At 44.0% G+C, this 23,806-nt stretch overlaps 1 protein-coding gene and 1 non-coding gene across 2 annotated transcripts in view; one reads left to right on the top strand and one right to left on the bottom strand.

Annotated features, from left to right (window-relative positions):
* Positions 1-3,060: 3,060 nt before the first annotated feature.
* Positions 3,061-3,198, bottom strand: LOC114809472. The gene has a single exon (XR_003757256.1). It is a non-coding gene; the product is annotated as a small nucleolar RNA SNORA7 (small nucleolar RNA).
* Positions 3,199-5,179: 1,981 nt separating this feature from the next.
* Positions 5,180-23,806, top strand: part of IL1R2 (interleukin 1 receptor type 2) — a 36,717-nt gene continuing 18,090 nt past the window's right edge. Inside the window, exon 1 of the mRNA XM_029057899.2 lies at positions 5,180-5,246. The gene's annotated coding sequence lies outside the window, so the exon portion shown is untranslated. The remainder of the gene's footprint in view (positions 5,247-23,806) is intronic.

Raw genomic sequence — 23,806 nt, 5'->3', positions numbered from 1 at the left:
GAGTAGACCATGTGGTCTAGATTAGTTGTGACCACCATATCAGCATTGGCAGCTGTGGGAGAAGGACCTGGCTTGGTGGAATTTCCCTGGGCCTGGGAGGAGCCCGTTAATCAGGGGGAGATTTTCACTGTGGAATGAATTTCCACGGTGAACACCCCACTGAGTTTGCCTAAAAAGGGAACTGACTGACTTAGTTTTAAGTTTATTTCCCAATCTTCTGCTTCACCACTTTTAATTCAGAGGGGAAACAAAGCCTCAGACAGTGCTGTGTTCCAGATGAAAGCTGGGAGCCAATTGTTGAGGACAGACCTGTGTGGCACACTGCCATAAGGAAGGGATTGGCTCCCTTTGAGCCTAAGCTTCTCACGGAACAAGAGACACGACACTAAAGGAAAAACAGCTGCAGCGCTACGAACCCTAAGAGCAAAAAACACAACAAGGGACGACCTTTCTACGTGCCTGGTGTGACGAGGACTGTGGATCCCGCATTGGCTTTTCCAGTTCCCCCTATACACACACACACACACACAGGAGCTTCACCGATCAGTCATATTTATTGAGTGTTTACAGTGTGCAGAACACTGTACTAAGTGCTGAGGAGAGTACCGTATAACTATAACAGATACATTCCCTATCCTCAGTGAGCTAGAGGGGAAGACAGATATTAATGTAAATACATAAATTACAGATATGTACATAAGTGCTGTGGGGCTAGGAAAGGGGATGAATAAAAGGAGCAAGTAAGGGTGATGCAGAAGGGAGTGGAAGAAGAGGAAAAGAGGGCTTAGTCAGGGAAAGCCTCTTGGAGGAGATGTGTCTTCAATAAGGCTCTGAGGAGTGATGGGGAGGGGATTGTCTGTAGGATATGAAGAGGGAGGCCATTTCAGCCAGAGGCAAGATGTAGTTGAGAGGTCAGAGGCGAGATAGTAGAGATCAAGGTACAATGAATAGGTAGGTATTAGAGGAGCGAAGTGTGTGGACTGGGTTGTAGTAGGAGAGTAGCAAGGTGAGGTAGGAGGGGGCAAGGTAATTGACTGCTTTAAAGCCCATGGTAAGGAGTTTCTGTTTGATGCAGAGGTGGATAGGCAACCACTGGAGGTTCTTGAGGAGTCACAAAATGTGGACTGAATAGATTGAATATGTGAGTTGAGTGAGAGAGAGGAGTCAAGGATACTGCTAAGGTTATGGACTTGTAAGATAGGAAGGATAGAGGATAGTGGTGCTGTCTACAGAGATGGGGAAAGTCAGGGAAAGAACAGGATTTGGGTGGAAAGATAAAGAGTTCTATTTGTGACAAGGTAATTTTGAGGTGATGGCAGGACATGCAAGTAGAGTTATCTTGAAGGTAGGAGGAAATACGAGATTACAGAGGGGAGAGAGATAAGGGCTGGAGATGTAGATTTGGGAATCATATGCATAGAGATGGGAGTTTAAGCCATGGGAGCAATGAGTTCTGCTAGGGAGTGGGTGCAGATGGAGAATAGAAGGGGACTCAGAAATGAACTTTGAGGGGAAAGCACAGTCAAGGGTTAGGAAGCAGAGTAGGAATCCATGAAAGACATTGAGAATAAGCAGCCAGAAAGATAGGAGAACCAAGAGAGGATAGTGTAAGTGAAGCCGAGGTTGGATAATATTTTCAGGTGAAGGGGGTGGTCGGCAGTGTCCAAGGCAGGTGAGAGGTTGAGGAAAATTAGGATAGAGTATAAGCCACAGGATTTGGCAAGAAGGAGATCGTTTGTTACCTTCTAGATGGCAATTTCTATGGAATGAAAAGGACAGATTGGAGGGGGTCAAGGAGAGAGGTGGAGGAAAGGAACTTGAGACAGTGGATGTAAACTATTTGTTCAAGGAGTTTGGGGAGAAATGGTAGGAGGGAGATGGGGGGATAACTGGAGGGAGCTATGGGGTCAAGGGGGGATTTTTTTTAGGATAGGGGAGACATGGACATGTTTGAAAACAGTGGGCAAGAAGCCATTGGAGAGCCAGCAGCTGAAGATGGTGGTTAGGGAGGGAAGAAGAGAGGGAGCAAGTGTTCTGATAAGGTGCAAAGGGATGGGGTTGGATATGCAGGCGAAGGGAGTGGATTTTGAGAGAAGGCAGATCTCTTTAGATACTGATGGGAAACATGGGGGAGTTGAAGGAGGGGCAGGAGGAGGGAGATACTGGGGAGGTTCAGGAGAAATTTTCAAGAGATTACGCCTGATAGTTTTGATTTTCTCAGTCAAGTAGGTGGCCAGGTCATTAGGGACAAGAGAGGAGAAATTTTCAAGAGATTACGCCTGATAGTTTTGATTTTCTCAATCAAGTAGGTGGCCAGGTCATTAGGGACAAGAGATGGGGGAGGCGGGGGGACAAGGCGGTTGAGGAGGGAGTTAAACATCAGGAACAATTGATGAGGGCAATGGGCAGGGGTATCATTAAGGATGGAGAAATAATTTTCCTAGGCAGAGGAGAGGGCAGAGTTAAAGCATGTAAGGATAAACTTGAAGTGGACAAGGTCAGCCTGCCATCTAGATTCCTACCATCAGTACTGAGCGGTTCATGCACAAGAGCAAAAGAGGCAGACTGTGCAGGTGATCCAGGGCATGGATTAGTGATTCGAGATCCATGAATGGATAAGGGAGCCAGAGAGCTGAGTTCAGTAGAGAGGGTGGTGTTGAGAGCATCAGTTTGGTCATCATCATTATAATGGTACTTGTTAAGGACTTACTATGTGCTAATCACTGTTCTAAGCACTGGGTTAGATACAAGTCAGTCAGATTGGACACAGTCCCTGTTCCACATAGGGCTCACACTCAATCCCCATTTTACAGATGAGGAAACTGTGATTGTCTTTTCTTGTCTTATGCTGTCAAGTTGTTTCTGACCCATAGCGACTCCTTGGACACATCTCTCCTAGAATGCCCCACCTCCATCTGCAATAGTTCTGTTAGTGTATCCACAATGTTCTTTTGGTAAAAATATGGAAGTGTTTACCATTGCCTTCTTCCACGCAGTAAACTTGAGTCTCCACCCTCGACTCTCTCCCATACTGCTGCTACCAAGCACAGGTGAGTTTTGACTTGTAGCAGAATGCCTTCCTCTCGCCAGCCACTGCCCAAGCTAGGAATGGAAAGGACATGCCTCTGCTTGACTCTTCCTCCCATAGCCAAGACTGGTAGTGTCCTGGAAACTCACTAGATGTGATCCTGAGAGGGGAAACTGTGATTGACTAGGTTTTTTTCTGATTATCTTATTTATAAATCTTTTTATGTCTGTCTTCCCCATTATAATGCAAGCTCCTTGAAGGCAGGGAAACTGTCTCATTCTTCAGTTATATTTCCCTAGTGTTTTGTATGGTGCTTTGTACCCAGTGGGTGCTCAATAAATACCATTAGTATTACAGTCGAGAATTCCACATGGCTACAGTCAGTGATGTCTTTTCTGACTAGAATAAATGTATATAGGTGGGGAACAAAGAAGTTTCAATATATAAATTGGATAGAGTCACTCACTCACCTTCAGTGACTACCAAGATGTGTTTATCAGCACTGAGGGCTGTCCATTCACCCGTGACACCATTGAATGAATTCTTTTCTCTGTTCGTGGACTTTCAAAAGGCTTCCATCTGATGCTGGGAATCCCCAGCTCTTTTTTAACTAGAGAAGGGAGTCAGGATGAATGTGTTCAGTTGATGTTAACCTTGGCACTAATTAGTAAATTGTGAATCATTAATTCAAGTAGTAAATTGTGAATCATTAATTCAAGCATCTCTGGTTCATTGTCATTGAATTTTAATAATTGACTTTGGCTTAGTGAATCAGTTGCTTAAAGAGACCAGCTATTTTTATAGCCTGGACTATTTTTATATTCTTTCCAAGGGGAAAGAGAATCCAAGTTACAATGGGTTTTCTTGTCTTCTGACTGTCCCCCCGCCCCCCACCGAATCGACTGCAAGCTCCTTGAAGGTAGGGAGCATGCTTTAATTTTTCTTTTGTAAATCTCCTTATGCAGCACAGTGTGCACACTGAGTCTTCAAAAAACAAAACAAAATAAAATAAAATTGTTGTTGTGGTGGTTGGTATCTAAGGAGTTAATGTGTTCTACCTAAATCTCGGATTGAGTCACTCAGAGGCAAGGACATAGGTAACCAGTACCAAACATCATAATAAAATGACCCTAAAATTCATTTTTATCATTCAGAAAGTATGCTGAACAATGTGAAAGCAGGAAAAGCAAGACTTTCAGTAGATTAGACTGATGGTTAAATGGAAAACATCCAGAGACATAGTTTTTCAGGGGTCAAATGACTTACAGCAGGATTTTTTTCAATATTCATTCAATCAATCAATCGTATTTATTGAGCACTTACTGTGTGCAGAGCACTGTACCAAGCACTTGGAATGTAAAATTTGTCAACAGATAGAGGCAATCCCTGCCCAACAATGGGCTCACAGTTTAAACGGGGGAGAGAGAGACAACAAAACAAGTAGTCAGATATCAATACCATCAAGATAAATAGAATCATAGATATATGCACATCATTAATAAAATAGAGAAATAATATGTACAAATATACACAAGTACTGTGGGAGGGTAAGGGAGTAGAGCAGAGGGAGGAAGTAGGGGGAATGAGGAGGGGAGGAGGGGCAGAGAGAAAGGGAAGGATCGGTCTGGGAAGGCCTCCGGGAGGAGGTGAGCTCTCAGTAAGGCTTTGAAGAGGGGAAGAGAGTTAGTTTGGCAGATGTGAGGAGGGAGGACATTCCAGGTCAGTGGTAAGATGTGGGCCAGGGGTTGACAGTGGGATAGGCAAGAATGAGGCACAGTGAGGAGTTTAGCAGCCAAGGAGCGGAGTGTACTGGGTGGGCTGTAGAAAGAGAGAAGGGAGGTGTTTTTGTGGCAAGTTAAGTACATAAAAATCACTACCATTAGCTGGACATCAGCAATTTGCAGTTTGCCCCAAATTAAGAAACTTACTCATTAGTTCCCCAGTCACTTCCCCATTTGGGCAGCGTGCCTATCTGCATCCAGCAGCTACCCACACAAATATACATGAACTCATTCACAGATCCCCCTTCGCGCCTTTTAAAAGGATTGTAGCTATTGAAAGATGACACAATCCAAATTAGGAAATTATTTCCGCTTCAGATTGGGAAACATATAAATCTGTTGTCACAATAACTGAACCCTTCCATTTCAAGGTGAAATCTTTGCCTGCAGCCTTTCGCAGACTAGAAGCAACAGGGTGAAATAATCCAGAGCTCCAGGTAAGAGACTTCAAGGTCTAAGAGATAATTGAAATTGTTGGAGATTAAACAAGGTAACAGATTCATCTAGAGCTAAAGTAAAAGGGTTTTCCCACCTAGAACAATACTTTGTTGCACTAATATTTTATTTTTCTCAGTACTTCTCTCAGAAGAGCTCAAAATATTTAATTTTGATCATAGATGCTTTTAAATCTAGTTTTAGAGCTAGAAGGTATGCTTTGTTGCAAGGCAGGAAAATCATGACCTAGTTGAATCTAATTTATAGAACAGATATATAGGAGCATATTTTGAGTTTGCTTTTAAAAAATCCTGAAATGCATAGACCCACTAATCCATGAAATTTCCTGGAAAAAGATTTTATTTTCAGGAACAAGGAAGGAGTTAACTTTCTAAGATCCAAAGAGTTTCATTGTTTACTTATGTTAAAATGCTGGGTTTGTCAGGGATGACTGGAAACAGTTTTGGTTCATTAAGGAAGATGTCTGATCTCTCAGCTTCAGCTGATAAAATTTAGCAAATAGAGAAAAGAAAACAAGGATAAAGTGGGGAGTAACTGCAATTTGTATAGATCTTCCAAAATATCTAATTATGGTACTTAATTATTATGGTAGTTATTAAGTGCTTACTATGTGCCAAACACTACTAAACCCTGGGGTGGATTCAAGATAATTAGCTGAGACAGTCAAACTGGGACTATGGGAAGGTTGAATAATCTGGGCTGGCCGTAGTCGACAGGGTCAACTCTTTCTTGTGGTGAGGGATTTCCTAATTTAAAATGACGAAAATCTCTCCAGCATTCTACCAGAACAACTTTGTTTTTCTTGCCTGCATACTTGGATCTCCAGTTTGCTTTTGGTTCACATCTCAGTGATGGTCTGAAGTCACTATAGATTGCCTTTGGTGTTCCCATTTATGTTTGCAGTTGGGATGTAGTCCAAGGTTACCAGAAATTCTCTGAATTCTCATGCGATGTTATTATTCTGGTACTTTCTTGTGTCATAGAAAGCCATTTGGAAGCCTTTTTGAATTATTTAGATTACTGATTATTACATTTCAGGCCAAGAGATTTGAATGATTGAGGTTCGACTGTTTGGTGGTACCAACATCTTTGGGATAACTTTGAGTCCCTTTTATGAGGGCCTGGTTCTGGGAAGTTTCCTGCACACAACTTTTGTAGAGACAAAACAAACACGTGGTCTGAAGGGTAAATACCAGCCAACTGGGACATAAAGACCCATGTCTCTGAATTACTACCCAGAGTATTGATTGTGTGTCTACTACATGGATCCTTGTACTGGGCATTTGGGGCACATGAAGAAAAAGGAAAACACACAACCCCTATCATATAATTTTACAATATATGGGAAATGTAAGCAATCTTAACTAATATTTAAACATCAATTTGAAAGGATATGAAGATAGATGTAAATAATGCCTAACCTCTGTCCCACAACAATTGTGAAGCAATATCTAGGTTCTAATCCCAGCTCTGCCACTTGTCTGCAGTGTGCCCTTGAGCAAGTCATTTTTCCGTACCTCAGTTACCTCATCTGTAAAATGGGGATTGAATCCTTCTCCTTCCCACTTAAATTGTAAGCCCTATGTGAGATGGGGGACTGTATTCAACCTGATTATCTTGTAACTACCCCAGCGCACAGAACAGTGCTTGACACATAGTGAGCAATTAACAAATGCCATAAAACAAATGTACATATCTGTATTTTATTTTAATGCCTGTCTCCCCAATTTTGTTTTATCGTACTCTCCCGAGAACTTAGTACAGTGCTCTGCACACAGTAAGTGCTCAATAAATACTATTGATTGATAAATATATCAATTATATATAGTTATCCTTCTTATTCAGAGAAGACTCCACTGATATTGAACTTCACTGATGGATTCCAGAGTGGCTGATATGTGACCCACAGCCCAAGACTGTCTTTTGTTGGGTTAAATGAACCAATAACAAATAAATAAACTTGAAAGCAAATAAGAGAGCTGTGATGTCTGGTAATGGGGAAGATGGGGGTCTAATCAGGGAAGAATAAGAGGAGCCAAGCAAGATTGAGAAGAAAGGATATTTTAGCTCAGGGCAAGATGTGAGATTCCAGCCCGAAGGACAAACTGTGAGAAATGAAACACATGGGCTGAGGGAAAATTGGAAAAGAGGAGAGCAAGGAATGAGGGATTACCTTCCCAAAAGTTAAGATGTCTTAGGATAAGTGCTCTCAGAAGGCAAAGGCTGGAGTTTGATATTTGTTCTTGTACTCTGGGACCTCTGAATAAATATTAACAAATAAGAATGAGTCCCTATGCCAACATCCTTGTTTTGCTGTAAGATCCTTATACTCAGGGAATGTGCCAACCAACTCTGTTACATTGTATCCCAAGTGCTTGCTCAATAAATGTTTATTGATTGACTGCTCTGATTGCCTGTTTCTGTTTCTCGCTATATCTTGCCTGTCTAGACAACACAAAATCTAGGCTTCAGACTCAGCATCTTTGAGAGATGCTTGGTTGGCTGGTCCATAAGAAGTCAGTTGAAGGCCTGTGGAAGAAAAGGGGTCTGGAAAATTTATTTAGTCCCCTCCCCTGTCTTAATATAAAATTAAACTCAAGCCAACTAAGGCAGATGAGAAGCCTCACAAAAACCCCCACCAAAACACTTTCTTGCTTCCCAGTGATGATTGATTCTAGTGTTTGCCAGTCATCTCCATCAAGAAATCCCTCTCTAGGGTCTAAGCTTTTTGGGGACAGCTCTTTGTTCACTAATTGTACTCTTCCAAATGCTTAGTACAGTACTCTGTACCCAGTAAGCCTTCAATAAATATTGATTGATTCCTTTTGGCTTACATAAGTCTCTGGTAGTGCAATTTAAGCTCATCTCTTTTTAAGCTGAAGATGAAGAAAGGCTAATTGTCACTAATCATTTACCTGGACAGCAGTATTAGGTATTCCCCATACTTTCCCTTCTCCAGGCTAAATGAATGCGGGTGCTTTTAGCACAAGATAGTCATATTAGTATGTCAAGCTAATGGCCCAAGCAGCACAAAATCCTATCTTTGACAAGGGCAAGAGAATACTTGGAGGAACTATGGTGATAGTTGCCCTCCTATTCATGTACTTCAATAGTTTTCTTGGACCACCCCCTCTGAGTTCTCCACATCTCTCAATACTGTGAAGCCCAGAATATGACCAAGGCTTTGGCCAGAGCAAAGTAAAATGGTAGGACTTTGGAGGCTAATGATGGATAATATTTATCAATCTAATATGTCACACCTTTAATTTTACCCCTCAGTATCCTTAGCTTTCCTTTTTAGGTACTCAAATGATGTGACCTAGAGGTAAGGGCATGGGTCAGGGAGTAAGAAGACCTGGGTTCTAATCACTGCTCTATCACTAGCCTGCTGTGTAATCTCGGGCTAGTCATTTAACTTCTCTATGCTTTAGTTTCTTATCTGTAAAATAGGAATTCAATACCTGTTTTCCCTTCTACTTAGCCTATGAACCCCATGGGGGACAGGGATTTTATTGGAGCTGATTAATTTGTGTCTACCTTGGCACTTAGTACAATACTTGTCACACAATACTTACACACACTTAACAAATGCCACAGTATTATTAAGACTTATTGTCCATAAATTTTCCTAAACATTTCTTAAATTTGCTAATATTTTCAGCTTGAACAAAATTCCATGTTTGCCCTATGTTCTCTTATTGGTTTTGTATACTTCTTTTTTATGCTATTTATTAAGTGCTTACTGTGTACTAAGTGCTGGGGTAGATGCAAGATAATCAGGTTGGATATAGACCCTGTCCCACATAAAACTCACAATCTTAATCCCCATTTTACAGATGAAGTAACTGAGGCAAAGATTAGGTAAGTGATTTGCCCAAAGTAAAACATCAGGCTAGAGGTGGAGTTGTACTTAGAAGCCAGGATCTCTGACTCCCAGTCCAGTGCTCTTTCCACTGCATGGCTTAGTGCAAAGAGCATAGGCTTGGGAATCAGAGGACATGAGTTCTAATCCCGGCTCCTCCATTTGTCTGCTATGTGACTTTGGACAAGTCACAACTTTGCTGTACCTCAGTTATCTCATCTGTAAAATGGGGTTTAAAAGTGTGATTCCCCAACTGGGACAACCTGATTACCCTGTATCTACCCTAGCACTTAGAACAGTGCATGGTGCATAGTAAGCACTTAACAGATATCATAATAATTATTACTATTTTTACTAAGCCACTTTGCTTCTCATCGTGCCTCTTCTTAGCCTGCATCTTTCCACACTGAAGAGTCTTAATCTTGTCCATCTGTTTTGCCTATATTTTTAGCCAGTTCATGATTTAAGAATTTTCTCCTAATCATCTCTGTCTCCATGACTCCAACAGGATAAAATCGGTACCCCGAATGGTGGCCCTGGTGACCCATGGACCCGGGTCAGGAGGTGCTGCACTGTCTCCCAAGCCTTTAACTCCAACATCTATTGCTCCTCCCTGGTTCTGTCCCAAAGATGGGTCACCCTATCTCCAACATAACCTCTTGGGTGGCCTGGAGCCTTTCGGAGGCATGCCTGAATATTTTTGGTGTTTCCTAATTGAGATTCTGTGCAGACCATCTCTCCTCACCTTGCCGCCCTGTCCTCACTTCCCACTCTAGATGATCAGGTCTCCGCTCTCAACTCCACCCTCTCTACTCATCTCAACTCTCTCGCCCCCCTTTCCCTCTGCCGCTCTCGCTCCACCAACCCACAACCCTGGATCACCTCCTCTGTCCGCCTCCTACGCTCCTATGCTCGAGCAGCTGAGCGCTCCTGGCGAAAGTCCAAGCACCAAGCCGACCTCACACACTTCAAATTTATCCTTTCCTGCCTTAACTCTGCCCTCTCCTCCGCCAGGCAAAACTTCTTCTCCTCCCTCATCGACACCCATGCCCGTCACCCCCGCCAATTGTTCCGGACCTTTAACTCTCTCCTTAGGCCCCCTGTTCCTCCCCCTCCGCCATCTCTCACCCGCAATGATCTGGCCACCTATTTCCTCACAAAAATCAACACAATCAGGTCTGAGCTCCCCAAAGTCACCCCTCCGCCTCTCCCCTCCCCCCCACCAACCCTCTCCCCTACTTTTCCATCCTTCCCTGCAGTATCCTCAGAGGAGATATCCTCCCTTCTTGCAAGTGCCACCTCCTCCACCTGCGCCTCAGACCCCATTCCCTCTCACCTTATTAAAACCATCGCCCCTGCCCTCCTCCCTTCCTTAACTTCTATTTTTAACCACTCAATCCCCAATGGCTCCTTCCCCTCTGCCTTCAAACATGCCCACATCTCCCCCATCCTAAAAAAACCCACTCTTGACCCCACTTCCCCCTCCAGTGATCGCCCTATCTCCCTACTACCCTTCCTTTCCAAAATCCTAGAACGAGTCATCTACAATCGCTGCTTAGAATTCCTTAACTCCCATTGTCTCCTAGAACCCCTCCAATCTGGCTTCCATACCCTCCACTCTACCGAGACTGCTCTCTCTAAGGTCACCCATGACCTCCTTCTTGCCAAATGCAATGGCTCTTACTCCATTCTAATCCTCCTTGACCTCTCTGCTGCCTTTGACACTGTCGACCATCCCCTCCTCCTCCACACCTTATCTCACCTTGGCTTCACGGACTCTGTCCTCTCCTGGTTCTCCTCTTACCTCTCTGGCCGGTCATTCTCGGTCTCCTTCACTGGAGCCTCCTCCCCCTCCCATCCTTTAACTGTTGGAGTTCCTCAAGGGTCAGTTCTTGGCCCTCTTCTGTTCTCCATTTACACTCACTCCCTTGGTGAACTCATTCGCTCTCACGGCTTTGACTACCATCTCTACGCAGATGACACGCAGATCTACATCTCCGCCCCTGTCCTCTCCCCCTCCCTTCAGGCTCGCATCTCCTCCTGCCTCCAGGATGTCTCCACCTGGATGTCAGCCCGCCACCTAAAACTCAACATGAGCAAGACTGAGCTCCTCATGTTCCCTCCCAAACCCGGTCCTCTCCCAGACTTCCCTATCACCGTGGATGGCACGACCATCCTTCCCGTCTCTCAGGCCCGCAATCTCGGTGTCATCCTTGACTCATCTCTCTTGTTCACCCCACACATCCTATCCGTTACCAAGACCTTTCACCTTTACAATGTCGCCAAGATGCGCCCTTTCCTCTCCACCCAAATGGCTACCTTACTGCTACGGACTCTCGTTATATCCCGGCTAGACTACTGTGGTAGCCTTCTCTCTGATCTCCCTTCCTCCTCTCTCGCCCCGCTCCAGTCTATTCTTCACTCTGCTGCCCAGCTCATCTTCCTGCAGAAACGATCTGGGCATGTCACTCCCCTTCTTAAACACCTCCAGTGGTTGCCTATCAACCTCCGCTCCAAACAAAAACTCCTCACTCTAGGCTTCAAGGCTCTCCATCACCTTGCCCCTTCCTACCTATCCTCCCTTCTCTCTTTCTACTGCCCACCCCGCACGCTCCACTCCTCTGCCGCCCACCTCCTCACCGTCCCTCGGTCTCGCCTATCCCGCCGTCGACCCCGGGGCCACATCCTCCCGCGGTCCTGGAACGCCCTCCCTCCTCACCTCCACCAAACTGATTCTCTTCCCCTCTTCAAAACCCTACTTAAAACTCACCTCCTCCAGAGGCCTTCCCAGACTGAGCTCCTCTTCTCCCTCTACTCCCTCGACCACCCCCCCCTTCACCTCTCCGCAGCTTAACCCTCTTTTCCCCCCATTTCCCTCTGCTCCTCTCCCTCTCCCTTCCCATCCCCTCAGCACTGTACTCGTCTGCTCAACTGTATATATTTTCATTACCCTATTTATTTTGTTAATGAAATGTACATCGCCTTGATTCTATTTAGTTGCCATTGTTTTTACGAGATGTTCTTACCCTCGACTCTATTTATTGCCATTGTTCTTGTCTGTCAGTCTCCCCCAATTAGACTGTAAGATCGTCAAACGGCAGGGACTGTCTCTATCTGTTGCCGACTTGTTTATTCCAAGCGCTTAGTACAGTGCTCTGCACATAGTAAGCGCTCAATAAATACTATTGAATGAATGAATGAAGTGAGTCCTTGCAACTTGACCTCTTTGCATGAAAACTCTGAGGAAGAGGTTCTCCTTGTCTTTGTGACTGCTGTTTTTGATTTTTTGAAGGCACTCCCCTTTTTGCGCTTTTGTGCTCGTGGTTCCAACTGTCTTGAAGATGACTGGATCATGATAATAATTATGGTATTTGTTAAATACTTTCTATGTGTCAAGCGCTGTTCTAAATGTGAGGATAGAAACAAAATAATCAGGTTGAACACAGTTCCTTTCCCTGTAGGAGGGAGAACAGGTACTGAATTCCCATTATACAGTTGAGGAAACAGAGAAGTGAAGTGACATTCCTAAGGTCACGGAGCAGGCAAGTGGCAGAGCTGGGATTAGAACTCAGGTCATGTGATTCTCAGGCCTGTGCTTTTCCCACTATGCCAAGCTGCACCTCCTTTGTCCATTTCTCAGTTTATTTAACCTTAAAGATAATTCCTTTTTGCTTCTTTGCCTTCAGAGCAGCCACCTTGATTTGATCCTCTTTTACACTCCGTTAATCCCTTTGTCACCCCCCAGTAGCGGCCCCATCATATCCTTCTGCTCCTTTCATTATTTTCTTTCCAATAATTTTGCATACTTTAAGCCTTATCTGTCAGCCACTCCAACAGCTACTGAGGCTGCTCTTAGAATGTCATACACCTCAGAATATCGTGTACCTGCCTCTACCTCCTCCAGTACCAGATGGGGAACAGACTAATTGTAGAAAACCAGAACAACGTGCATCCCTACTGTGTGTCCCATGGAGACTTTGTTGATGAGACTGGATTTAATTCTGTGTTTCCTTAAACTGATCCATGAGTGGGGGAAAATTGCAATGTTAGAGGGAGGAAAAGTGAAGGCAAGTTTCCCTGACCTTAAATGAGGCAAACAACAAGGACAGAAATACAGATTTCACAGTTTGGCAATCTAGGGAAGGAAATTCTTCCTGGAAATGTGGACATAAGGTTTGTAGGGAATGTTCTTTAGCAATATAAATATTGCTCTTATTTTTTTCCTGATGTGTAGGTGCTTTTCAATGATGAAAATATTCTTCAGAGAAAATATAAAATGAAATGCGAAATAGATGTAGGCTATCACCCTCTCTCTGCTCCCACTATTCCCACAGTCCTATGAGAGCTTCCCCTGCTTCCTTGTGTCACTCTAATCGGGGACAGGAGTGTGTGTGAGGCTGGATGAACCAATGACTTCACTGGGAAATCCAGGGATGAACTTCAGAGGAGAGGAGGCTTGAGGAGCAGAAGCTCCTCTACTTCTCCACCTCACCTCACCTTCTTAACTAGCTTTGCATGACTTCTTGCTTGCTCAGAGCTGCTGAGTGTCAGTTGCAGCCCAAGAGGCCCCCAGAGTTACCAGCTCAGGGAACCAGTTAGGCCAGAATGCCTCTCTCCTCCTGACAGACCTTCCCAGAAAAACAGGATATGGAAGTGAGCTCGGTGGGATCTGGATCAGTGGGATGTCTGGCAAGTTTTAGGGAGGGGAGAGATGGGCCTAGCCACTCACCCAGGTCTCTGCATTATGTGCATTGTTTTTCATCCCGTGGGCTTCCCCTGGGTAGCCTGGGCATTGAGGTCTCTCTCAGGTGGATGAAGAGATCTCTTTAGGTTGGAATTTCAGTGATGATTTGAATTTTGATCTACTGGCTGTCCACTAGAGAAGATTGAATGGCTGTTCCTGGTCACCCACAAGATGTTGATTATATAACTGTTGTATTTATTAAGTGCTTACTGTATTAAGTGCTGGAGTTGATGCAAGCAATTGAGTTGGACACAGTCCCTGTCCCATGTGGGACTCACAGTCATAATCCCCATTTTACAGATTAGGTAACTGAGGCACAGAGAAGTGAAGTGATGTGCCTAAGGTCATATAGCAGAAAAGTGGCAGAGGCCAGGATTAGAACCTATGACCTTCTGACTCTCAGGCCTGTGCTCTATCCACAAAGCCATGCTGCTTCTTCATGAGAAGGGTGGGTGTATAAGAGCAGTCATGTGGCCATCCTCTGGAATGTGCTGTTGGGAAGGATGGTCCCCGGAGTTTCCCAAATCCCCCTCCCTTCCCCACTCTCATGGAAGTTGCTAAGGATAATTGTAGGCCACTGAGGTTAGGCTCAGGCTGGGCTAGCTCTTCCAGCTAAATGCCTGGGCTTGCCAGTGGCCAATGAGAAGCAGATAGCCAATTAATCAATCATATATCATGAGTGCTTAATGTGTGCAAAGCACTGTTCTAAGTGCTTGAGAGAGTACAATATATGAGAGTTGGTAGACATGTTCCCTGCCCACAGTGAGCTAATGGTCAATGAGTAGCACCATAGCCTAGTGGAAAGATTAGGGGCTTGGGAGTCAGAGGACCTGGGTTTTAATCCCAGATCTTCCACTTAATCAATCAATCAATCAATCATATTTATTGAACACTTACTGTGTGCAGAAAACTATATTAAGCACTTGGGAGAGTACACTACAAGAGAATTGGTTGACATATTCCCTACCCACAAGGAGTTTATAGTCTAGGGGGAAAGATAGATATTAAAAATGCATTGTGGATATGGACTTAAATGCTGTGGGGTTGAGGGTGGATGAATATCTAATGCTTAAAGGTACAAAGTCAAATACAAAGGCAAAGTAGGAGGGAGAGGGAGTAGAGGAAATGAGGGCTTAGTTGGGAAAGGCTTTTTGGTGAAGATGTGATTTTAAAAAGGCTTTGAAGGTGGGGAGAATGGTGGTTTGTTGGGTGTGAACAGGGAGGGAGTTCCAGGTCAGAGGGAGGAGGTGGGTGAGAGTTCGGGCTGGCAAGATAGACAAGAGCAAGATATAGTGAACCAATTGTCATTAGAGGAATGAAATGAGCCTGCTGGCTTGTAGTAGCAAATCAGGGAGGTAAGATGGGGGAGGCAAGGTTACTGAGGGCTTTAAAGTTGATGGTAAGGAGTTTCTGTCTGCTGTGGAGGTGATTGGGCAGTCACTGGAGGTTGCTGTGTGAATAGTGCTAGATGAATGGTGCTGTGTGAACTAGGGAAAGTCACTAACTTCTCTGTGCCCAGTTCCATTATCTGTTAAATGGGGATTCAATACCTATTATCTCTCCACAGGGACTATGTTCAAACTACTTAACTTGTATTTATCCCTGACTTTAGTACAGTAATTAGCACATAATAAACCTTTAACAAAAACTATTATCATCATTATTTTTCCCATTTTGACACACCCTTGTTCAGCATGTTTCAAGATATTGGGATGAAAATGCACAGACAGCCCTTGCTTCCTGGATTCCCTTGGATCAGTGAAGAAGAAAGACATTAGCTCTCTGGAAGAAGAGAAACATCCACAAGCCACTTCCCTAGGGATTTCAGAGTCTGATGACAAGGCATTGTTTTTGAACAAGGGGAAGTATCATCAGTTGGCATGCTGGTCAAAGGATGGGGTGGACACAATGATTTTATTTGATGAGAGAGATTCTCAGGAGGGGTAATGAATACAGGGAAGTGGGGGTGACTTAGAAATGTAATTCCAGGATAACATACATGGTTGGTCCTGAGGTTAGTGAAGGCCAAATCATCCCCTTTCTATGCCTGAAAATAAGGGGGAAGGGAGGGGGAAGCAGAGGATAAGAGATGTTCCAAAATCTGTCTCAGTTGCACTTAGATTTTCCCTAAGTGTCAATTGAGATATTTCTTGACGTCTCCTAAGCCTGTAGGAAACTACACTGTAAGGGAATCACTTTATATGAGAAACAGTGTGGTCTAGCGAAAAGAGCACAGGCCTAGGAGTGAGAGGGCCTGGGTTCTAATCTCACCTTAGCCTCTTTCTCCTGGGTGATTTTGGGCAAATCAGCCTCTCTGTGCCTGGGGTTCACCTTAGTTTAACCTCAGTTCCTCATCTGTAAAATGGGGATTCAATTCCTGTTCTCCTTCCTACTTAAACTGTGAGCTTTATGTATGCTAGGGACTGTGTTTGACCTGATTAACTTGATTCTGCTCCAGTGCTTAGTACAGTGTTTGACACATAATAAGTGCTTATCAAATATTATTACTATTATTATTATTATTATTATTTTATTTAAGAATGCCAGGGACATGCCTAGGTTGGGTCAAGGCCCTCCATCCAGAATTCCTTCCCCTGAATATCGGAGGGAAATGGAGAAGGAAGGGTGGTCTGGAGGCGGGAAGAAGAACCTTTCATTCATTCATTCAATAGTATTTATTGAGCGCTTACTATGTGCAGAGCACTGTACTAAGCGCTTGGGATGAACAAGTCGGCAACAGATAGAGACAGTCCCTGCTGTTTGACGGGCTTACAGTCTAATCGGGGGAGACGGACAGATAAGAACAATGGCACTAAACAGCGTCAAGGGGAAGAACATCTCGTAAAAACAATGGCAACTAAATAGAATCAAGGCGATGTACAATTCATTAACAAAATAAATAGGGTAACGAAAATATATACAGTTGAGCGGACAGGTACAGTGCTGTGGGGATGGGAAGGGAGAGGTGGAGGAGCAGAGGGAAAAGGGGAAAATGAGGCTTTAGCTGCGGAGAGGTAAAGGGGGGATGGCAGAGGGAGTAGAGGGGGAAGAGGAGCTCAGTCTGGGAAGGCCTCTTGGAGGAGGTGATTTTTAAGTAAGGTTTTGAAGAGGGAAAGAGAATCAGTTTGGCGGAGGTGAGGAGGGAGGGCGTTCCAGGACCGCGGGAGGACATGACCCAGGGGTCGACGGCGGGATAGGCGAGACCGAGGGACGGCGAGGAGGTGGGCGGCAGAGGAGCGGAGCGTGCGGGGTGGGCGGTAGAAAGAGAGAAGGGAGGAGAGGTAGGAAGGGGCAAGGTGATGGAGAGCCTTGAAGCCTAGAGTGAGGAGTTTTTGTTTGGAGCGGAGGTTGATAGGCAACCACTGGAGTTGTTTAAGAAGGGGAGTGACATGCCCAGATCGTTTCTGCAGGAAGATGAGCCGGGCAGCGGAGTGAAGAATAGACCGGAGCGGGGCGAGAGAGGAGGAAGGGAGGTCAGAGAGAAGGCTGACACAGTAGTCTAGCCGGGATATAACGAGAGCCCGTAATAGTAAGGTAGCCGTTTGTGTGGAGAGGAAAGGGCGGATCTTGGCGATATTGTAGAGGTGAAACCGGCAGGTCTTGGTAACGGATAGGATGTGTGGGGTGAACGAGAGGGACGAGTCAAGGATGACACCGAGATTGCGGGCCTGCGGGACGGGAAGGATGGTCGTGCCATCCACGGTGATGGAGAAGTCTGGGAGCGGACCGGGCTTGGGAGGGAAGATGAGGAGCTCAGTCTTGCTCATGTTGAGTTTTAGGTGGCGGGCCGACATCCAGGTGGAGACGTCCCGGAGACAGGAGGAGATGCGAGCCTGAAGGGAGGGGGAGAGGACAGGGGCGGAGATGTAGATCTGCGTGTCATCTGCGTAGAGATGGTAGTCAAAGCCGTGAGAGCGGATGAGTTCACCAAGGGAGTGAGTGTAAATGGAGAAAGCAATTGTGGTATTTGTTAAGTGGTTACAGTGTGCCAAGTACTCTACTAGGCACTGGGATAGTTACAAGTTAATCAGGTCAGACACAGTCACAATCTCTCATGAGGAGGGAGAACAGGCACTGAATTCCTATTTTACAGATGAGTAAATTGAGGCACATGGAAGTTGAGTGAATGACTTGCCCAAAATCACACAGCAGGTAAATTGCAGAGCCGGAATTAGAACCCAGGTCCTCCGATTATCAGAACAATGCTCTTTCAACTAGACTACGCTGTTTCTTCTATATTGCTGCATCTGTAACCCAGGGAAGTGAGGTTGAACAAGAAAGTGGGTTTTGCCCTGAATTTACAATGGTAAGTCCCCACTGATATTTCAGTGGTTTTCTGTGCCTGCTGAATTTAGCTTCCTTTTCTTCTTTTTTGGAGTTGTGTATGCCTTCTTTTGTTATCTGAAAACTGAAAGCTGGTACTGCCTACCTCTGGATACGTTTGCTGGGTTGAGGCCACGAGGCCCTACTGAGATGTTAAAACAAGCAATCTTCATTCCTCTTGCTTGCAAATCCCATTGGCAGGTGAATGACTCTGTTGGATTCAGACTTGCTGGCCAGAAAACTTGGCTTGCATTTTATATGTTTTAAGAGAGCCAAATGTGTTGTTTTCTCCTAAGAAGTAGAGATATGTGATCTGTTGCCTGATAAGAAAGACTTCTGAAGGGTTGATAATGTATTAGCAGCGTGGCTCATTGGAAAGAGACGGGCTTGGGAGTCAGAGGTCATGATCTAATCCCGGCTCCATCACTTGACAGCTGTGTGACCATGGGCAAGTCATTTAACTTCTCTGTGTCTCAGTTTCCTCATCTGTAAAATGGGGATGAAGACTGTGAGCCCTACATGGGACAACTTGATTCCCTTATATGTACCCCAGCACTTAGAACAGTGCTTGGCACATAGTAAGGGCTTAACAAATACCAACATTATTATTATTATTCTTGTTCATGACTGGAGGGCCAGAAGATTACACCCTGTGACCAAAGAGGCTTTTCAAAAGCCTCATTGTTGATACATATACCTTGGGCCCAACAGGACTGAGTTCAGATTCTGGTAGGCTCATCAGCAGGGCTAATCTCCCAGGGAAAAATATGTCCCTTTCTGTTCTGCATGGAGGCGTGCCTAGCTTTGAGTGTGATCCTCCTATCCATGCTCATCATGGCTGTCTTTAGATGCCCAACAGTGATCCAGGTATAAAAAGGAATGGGATGAGGCAGAAAAGTTGTACTTTTTGTCAGCTCTCCAGTGACTTGGAAGGTTATCTGAAAGTGGAGAATGCTGGGAAAATGTTCAATTTCTTCCCCTAATGAAGAGGCCCCAGTAAATCTCCAAAGCATTTTTTTTGGCCATTCACTGTATTAAGTGCTGAAGTAGATACAAGCTAATCAGTTTGGACAGAGTCCATGTCCCACATGGGGGTCAGTCTTAATCACCCTTTTACAGATTGAGGTAACTGAGGCACAGAGAAGTGAAGTGACTTGCCCAAGTTCACATAGCAGCCAAGTGGCAGAGCCAGGATTAGAACCCAGGTCCTTCTGACTCCCAGGCCTGTGCTTCATCCACTAGGCCAAGCTGTATTCAATGAAATGATCTGCAGCTTTGAGAAAAGTCTGGTTTCAGGGGTCTTCTTTCTGTGTAGAGAGTCCAGTTCCCCTGTTCTTTTTCATGATATCCTAGATAGGCAAACACATTTGGCTTAGAGAAATCAAAAGTTGTTTAGCATATGCAATTCCATTTTATATCAGGAACTATGATGACCTAAGAACTTACCATCTTTTTCATTTTGGGAAGATTTCACGCAAAATTCTTTTGAAAATTGAGTGGGTTAAATCCTGTAAATATTTTAAAAATAAAACATGAATAAGTGAATCAGCAGTCATGACGTGGTTTGCTCTTATTTTGTGAGAATATAATTCTATTTCTTATAAAAGTGCCAGTGACTCACTGTATCTCATAAAGAGAAGTGGTCCTAGTTCTGGTTTTCTTTAATCTTCTGCCAAAATTTTGACTAATATTAGGTGGTTGTGGTTCAGACCTCTGAAACATCTGTTCAGACAGATCAGAATTTGTTCAGTGATTTTTGGCAACAGAGAGGGGCAAAACACTTTCTCCCCAAAGATTCACTTTTAGAGGGGAAAAGGAACAGATTATTTGGGTCCTTAGATTTCATTCTCTTTTTTCCCTATGAGACCCCATTTGCTCATTGGTGTCCAGGTTCACTACTTCTTTGACACTGATTTCTACTTTGAGTTACAACAGAGTTTATGTTGCAGGCAGTGCGATTTCTATAATTGCTCCTATTGAAGGAGTCCTTAAGGTTAAAGTATAATAACCCATGCTGTCTAGAGATAGCAGGAAAGGAGAGGTCTCTGCTCAGACCAGGGAATCTGAGTTGGAGAGACAAATAGAAAAATTTGAAGAATATGTTCTCTTCTGGATGGCTAAGCATCCAGCGATTCTTAGATCCAGCAAAGGAACCATGGATATGCATGAATGGTATTTATAACTGAATATTCAAAATGAGTGGCCCTGTTTGGGGAAGCCTTCAGGAAAATTGTCAACATTCCATCACATGGCACTTTCAGTGGACTTGTTGTGAAAGCCAGGCATTATCCTGTAAAAGCCATACCCTTAGCTTTTTCATAATTTGGGCCTTCATTAGAGATTTTTGGCTGGAACATTTTGGAAATTAGGAAATGTTCATCTGACAACATGAGCCTGTTGGGTTTCAACTAACTATGGAGTTGGAAGAAATGGATTGTTCATTTACATGTAGCATCAGAACAGATAAATACTATAGGACAAATTTTCCTTAACCTAGGGTTTTGCATAAACACAGCACAAATGTTATAGGAGAATGGAGTGTAGTTAAAACATTGGCTGGGAAAATATTCCAGAAGTAAATACCAGAGACCCCCTCAGGGTAGCACCTGGAGAGTTTCCAGTACTCTACCAGTTTTGGCTATGGGATGGAGAGTCAAGCAGAGGCATACCCATTCCATTCCTATCTTGACAGTGGCTAGCAAGTAGAAGGCAATCAGCTACAAGTCAAAGCTCACCCATGCTGGGCAGCAGAGGCTTGGGAGAGAGTCCAGGGCGGAGACTCAGGTTTACTGTGTGGAAGAAGGAAATAGTAAATCACTTCCTTATTTCTACCAAGAAAATTCTATGGATACACTACTAGAACAGTTGCAGATGGTGGTGGAGCATCTGGGAGAGATGTGTCCATGGAGTCGCTATGTGTTGACTAGAATAGACAGCATAAGACAAGACATACCAGAGTCTAGAATATACGCTGCTTGAGAACAGGACAATGTTATCAACTTTTATTGTATGGTCCCAAACACTTAGTACAGTGCTCTGCACTCAGACAATGCTTAAATTTAATGTCAATTTGAAAAGGAGGAGGATTACAATAGATTTGTCAATTTAAGGAAGACACAGGAAATGGCACCCAGTCCAAACCAAGTCCTTTTATTGCAACATATACTGTAAGAACTCATAGCTCCTCTTGACATGTGATGTGAGGTCTGGGTAAAATGTCATGTCTGGGTTTCTGAATTTTAACTGCTAGCTCAACATGGGAAGGAGCGAAAGAGATTCAGTGAAAAGTGAGATGTTTACAGAGGGACTAGTCAGCTTGAACTTGGATGGATATCCTTGCCATCTGACAGAGGAAAATAAACTCCCAGACTTCCAAGCAGTGATTATCTGAATTTTTTTCTCATTTTTGTGTAGAATTTCAACACACAAAATTCTGGTTTGAATAGCACTGGGGGAGTGTTTGATGGGTTTGATATCCAAATGTACATCTCCAGCCCTGATCTCTCTACATCTCTGCAGTCTTGCTTTTTTCTCCTGTCTTCAAGACATCTCTATTTGGATGTTCTCCCATCACCTCAAGCTTAACATGTCAAAAAAAGAACTTCTTATCTTCCCACCCAAACCCTGTTCTTCCCCTCACTTTCCCATCACTGTAGATAGCACCACCATCCTTTCTGTTTCACAATCCTAAAACCTTGGCATTATTCCTCCTGACTCTTCCCTTTCATTCAACCCACACATTCAATCCATCACTAAATCCTGTCAGTTCGACCTCTACAATATCACTAAAATCCACCCTTTCCTCTCCATCTAAGCTACTACCACGTTAATACAATCATTCACCTTATCTGGCCTGGATTACTGCATTAGCCTTTTTTCTGAACTCCTTGCCTCCTGCCTCTTCCCACTCCAATCCATACTTCACTCTGCTGCATAGAGCATTTTTTTACAAAAACATTCAGGCCATGTTTCCCTTTCCTCAAGAAACTTCAGTGGTTGCCCATCCACCTCTACATTTATTCTATTTATTGCTACTGTTCTTGTCTGTCCGTCTCCCCCGATTAGACTGTAAGCCCGTCAAAGGGCAGGGACTGTCTCTATCTGTTACCGAATTGTACATTCCAAGCACTTAATACAGTGCTCTGCACATAGTAAGTGCTCAATAAATATTATTGAATGAATACATCAAACAGAAACTCCTCACCATTGGCTTTAAAGCACTCAATCACCTTTCTCCCTCCTATTTCACCTTCATTCAATAGTATTTATTGAGCGATTACTATGTGCAGAGCAATGTACTAAGCGCTTGGGATGAACAAGTCGGCAACAGATAGAGACAGTCCCTGCCCTTTGACGGGCTTACAGTCTAATCTCCTTCTGTAACCCAGTCTGAACACTTCCTTTCCCTAAAGCTAACCTTCTCACTGTATTTTGATCTTGTCTGTCTCATTGCCGACCTTTCTCCCATGTCCTGCCTCTGGACTGAAACACCTTCCATCCTCATATCCGACAATTACTCTTCCCTACTTCAAAGCCTTATTGAAGGCGCATCTCCTCCAAGAAGTCTTCCCTGACTAAGCCCTCCTTTTCTCTTCTCCCACTCCCTTCTGTGTCACTCCGACTTACTCCCATTATTCACCACTCCCTCAGCCCCACAGCACTCATAATATCTGTAATTTATTTCTATGATGACTCTGGTCCCAGCCCCCGCCCCCAGACTGTAAGCTTGTTGTGTACAGGGAATGTGTCTGTTTATTGTTACATTTACTCTCCCAAGCACTTAGTGCAGTGCTCTGCACACAGTAAGCACTCAATAAATATGATTGATTGACTGGGTTTTGAGTCATGTTGTTAGCAACAACAAAAAAAATTGCATTTTCAGCAATCTTTTTCATTAGACTTGCTGAGAATGATTCTGATCTATATAAGACTGTTTCTTTGGGGACTGGGTTGGGACAGTGCCCAGATTGGTGAATTTTTCTGAGATTAATAGCAATTGATCAAAGTGACTTATATTCAGTTCTGCGTCACTACCCCTGGGGTTTTAAATACTGTCAGTCTAAGAAGGCAAAGTCTAGGGATATGATGATGAGTGATTACTGTGTTCTCACTCCTACTTCGATTGTGAGCCCCTTCTGGGACAGGGAATGTGTGTGACCTGATTAACTTGTGTCTAACCCAGTGCTTAGAACAGGGCTTGACATACAGTAAGAGCTAAACAAATACCCTAATAGCTCATAACAGTAATAGTAATGAAATCAGGAAAAGAAAATGGCAAAACATTGAAGAGTGAATAAGAGAAATAAAGCTGATTTAATATTGTATAATGATAACCCTCAGGAAAACTGGCCTCTACTTTTTATTCAGCTATTTCATCCTGATACATTTGTACTTCTAACTGTTCCATGCTTATTTTTCCTCCTGGATGCACTATATGCAAATCATTTTTGTTTCTCCACCATTCAAATACATGTTCCTTGAGGGCAGGAAACATGTACCTTGCTTCTGTTGAACTCCCTCAAGCTCTGACTACTCTCAGTGGTCATGCAACAAATACCTTGATTGATTGATTAATGATGGTTGCATAGGGCTTAGGCTCTCGGGACATGTGT

This window comes from Ornithorhynchus anatinus, chromosome 2 (assembly GCF_004115215.2).
Source record: "Ornithorhynchus anatinus isolate Pmale09 chromosome 2, mOrnAna1.pri.v4, whole genome shotgun sequence".
Classification (NCBI taxonomy): Eukaryota; Metazoa; Chordata; class Mammalia; order Monotremata; family Ornithorhynchidae; genus Ornithorhynchus; species Ornithorhynchus anatinus.
The sequence above is the reverse complement of the archived record's forward strand: the minus strand, read 5'-3'. Positions and strand labels throughout refer to the sequence as shown.